This window comes from Dendroctonus ponderosae, unplaced genomic scaffold, assembly GCF_020466585.1.
Source record: "Dendroctonus ponderosae isolate FM_Combo_2020 unplaced genomic scaffold, Dpon_F_20191213v2 Dpon_F_20191213_2, whole genome shotgun sequence".
Lineage (NCBI taxonomy): Eukaryota > Metazoa > Arthropoda > Insecta > Coleoptera > Curculionidae > Dendroctonus > Dendroctonus ponderosae.
The window spans coordinates 57,656-61,072 of NW_026018165.1; the positions used below are offsets into that span (position 1 = coordinate 57,656).

The 3,417-nt window shown below is 36.4% G+C and overlaps 1 long non-coding RNA gene across 1 annotated transcript; it reads left to right on the forward strand.

The window, feature by feature from the left end:
* Window positions 1–6: 6 nt before the first annotated feature.
* Window positions 7–831, forward strand: LOC109542348. Its single transcript, XR_007280861.1, has 2 exons — window positions 7–114; window positions 273–831. It is a non-coding gene; the product is annotated as an uncharacterized LOC109542348 (long non-coding RNA).
* Window positions 832–3,417: the final 2,586 nt, after the last annotated feature.

The following is a 3,417-nucleotide window of genomic DNA, read 5'->3' on the forward strand; positions in this document are numbered from 1 at the left end:
CATTCCACCAGTCACATACCCAGACATATTTCCCTGTTGTGTTAACGCATAGTTTTTATACACATGAGCAAATGAAAGCTTACAAAACCCTTGGTGCTGGTCATGGTTGAAAAGGTAATATTTTTATAAGAAATAAATAAAGGACTTAAAAAAATGTATATTTTAAATGCGTATATGGCAATTAAAAGGTTCGGTCTCACGTTTTCGACTTTTTAACTCTTATTCATCGGTTTGTTTACTGACAAATTTCACTTTGTTTTTTATTTTTCCAGGTGAAACATTCACAAAAACCAAACGCTAAAGCTCTTAGGGCTTGGTGTATTATCACCAAAGATGGTACTGTTGCAAATGGACACTGCACTTGTATGGCAGGCAACAGTGAAGTTTGTAGCCACATTGGCGCTTTGCTTTTCTTGTACCGATGTGGCCTTTGCCGTCCTTGTCCACAAAAGTGCCAATTGTTTCATTAGCCGAAATGGACTTTGGACCAACTGCTACTTCGTCAACCGATTCAATGATTATACCCTCAATATCCAAGGACTCACTGGTAGATTTATATTTTTTAAAGAGCATCGAAAGTTTAGGACGTACTGCTGCTATCGTGAGGATTGTGGAACCTACGCCTCCATCGCCTCACTGCTAAAATCTTGTGTGACTATGCAAAAGCATTGATTGATTGATGAGAAGCTTGATTTTTATGGAGTACGTAGAATTTCTTTCAACTGGTTTAAGTCCTATCTTCAAAACTGGCAACAGTTTGTTAGAGCTAACGAGTCCGTCTCTGACTGTAAATTGATTCCCAATAGAGTCCCACACGGTTCTATACTTGGACCTATTCTTTTCCTGCTATACATCAATGACATTACCTACATGAAAATTAAAGGCAAAATTACTCTCTTTGCGAACGACACAAGCGTAACATGGAGTGATTCTGATGCTGTGTTCCTCCACTCTAGGGTTCCTAGCTATCTCGTTATGATCAAGGCTTGGTCTGACTCTAGTTTTCTGGGTTTTAACGTCAATAAAACGGTACCCTATCTTATAGACGAGCTTTACAACCCTTGCTCCTTCATAACAGCAATATTAAATTCCGTTGAGTCAGTAAAATTTCTGGGTTTGAACATTAACGCTAACCTAAAGTGGTCTACTCGTGTTGACTTCCTAGCAAAGAAACAATTTGATCAGTTTCTAGAGAACTGAATGTGTTCTCCGCCAGACTCGCTTACTTCTCTCTATTTGAGTCTCAGATCCGCTTTGGCCTACCCTTTTGGGGCTGCTGTAACACCCCGCAATTTCAAACTATATTTAAACTTCAGAAAAGAGCAATTTGCTACTTGTTTGGCCTGAAGGGTGGAGCTCATTGCAAGCACTACTTTGAAAACCTTACAATTCCTACACTTCCCGCTTTGTTTCTCTTGGAGACTGTCTGCTTGATACGCAAACATCTAGTAACTTTTCCAAAACGGCCACAACATAAGTAACTCATTAAAAACGCAATTATTTACAATGGCAAGAAATTATACGATCATCTTCCATCCCATCTTAAATCTCTAAATACGTCGGACATCACATGCGGTATTTACCGGGGCGTTAATTGGATTTGTATGGTAGTTACAATTTTTTACTTCGGGGTCATCAGTTTGTAAGCTCATGTTTATTTTTATTGTTTATCAACGGGACCGCAAGTTGCAAGCGGAGCGGAATCGTATTAGGTTCAAGTTCAGCGAGCAAAATTTCAATATCTCGGACGACACTAACGTCAATTGTTATAACTATCAAATGGGTATGATCACGATCCGCTTGCAATAACATGAACAAGGTCAACAGTTGCTTCTTGTTATGGTTTGGGGTGCTACTTGATTCAATTCACCCATGTTATCCACTTTTAAATTGTGTGGTTATTCTGCACCGCTTGTAACGATAGGTGATTAACTGATTCTGATAACCTCAGTGTTTGTATCTTCTGTCCATAACTATTGTACGTGATATATTTTGTACTGTTTTATTATATTTTTTAATTTCTTACCATTGTTGACTATACTGTACGTACTTTATGTTGTAGTATTTGGTTTTTTTTACTCGCTTTGTGCATAAAATTTGTGAATTTTTTCGTGGCAATAAAGCATATTTTGATTTGATTTGATTTGAATCTAACACGACCAAACTGACAGCATTTCGCTCTGGGAATGAGTGAATTAACCAATAGGTAGACGTAACAAAATACACTTTAAGTAAAATATATATTTTGTTACAAAACAAAAAATTCGTCAAAATAAACAAATCAACATCAAATAATGTCAATACACATGTTTACTGATCATTAGAATTCATTTGTCATCGGGCTGCATTATTGCTCGATCATTAGGATTACTATCCGAATTGCCAGCTGTTAAATAAAAAGGACTCAAGTACTTCAGAGTTTTAACCTAAAACACAAATGAAGTCAATTATGACAAGATTTTGAATGACGGAAATATTGCAACAAATACGTATTTATGATCAATGACACGATAGAAATACTTCAGAAAGCACGTAGTTACGATGGGTCATTCACAATACACAATTCATCTCAATGACACGATAGAAATACTGCAATAAGCACGTATTTGCGATGGGTTATTATCAATAGACAAATTATCTCATGACACGATGGAAATACTGCAATAAGCACGTATTTACGATGGGTCATATTAAATCCGCATATCTAACACTGCAGAACAGAATGATTACTATTTGAACTCATACTTACAGGTGTTTAGTTCAACTAAATTTTGGAAATCCTGGGGAGTTCAATTCTACGGCCAGTGACGTAACTGATTCTTAGAACATTTGATGGCACCTTGACTGCCTAATTTTCTAATTGAGTACCGATTGTTGGCCAGCACTGATTTGATGACGTAGGGCCTAACGAACTTGCAAGATAATTTTTCCGGTCGTTAACCTCGGCTCAATAATACGGCCTTTTCTTGTTTGCGGAAACAACAGCGTTGCATATAACATTTTCGTAACAGTACTACAGGGTGATTCAAAATTTCCGTCATTCCTTTTAAGGGCTCATAGAGGCTCACTTGGGGAGTACGAGAAAAATATTGAAAATTTTTTTTTTCGAAAATTTCTAGAAGATATTAACAGTTGAAAAGCGAATTTCAGCTTTGTTATTAAGCATTATTTTGAAATTGTTCCATGTTTAATTGGTAGCATATTGAAACACTTAAGCATCCAAAAAGAAAAATTACGATCCTTGCTTGAAATTACGAAAATTTTTCATGCCAAAAAAGTTCTCTTCTACAATTTTTTGATGAAAAGTCACAGCGGGAATGACGTTTTTTGTCATTAACAGATAGTTACAGGTGGATAGCCCTTGTCAATAATAACAATAATTTGTCAAACTGTGACTTACTTTGAATTTCCTTTCAC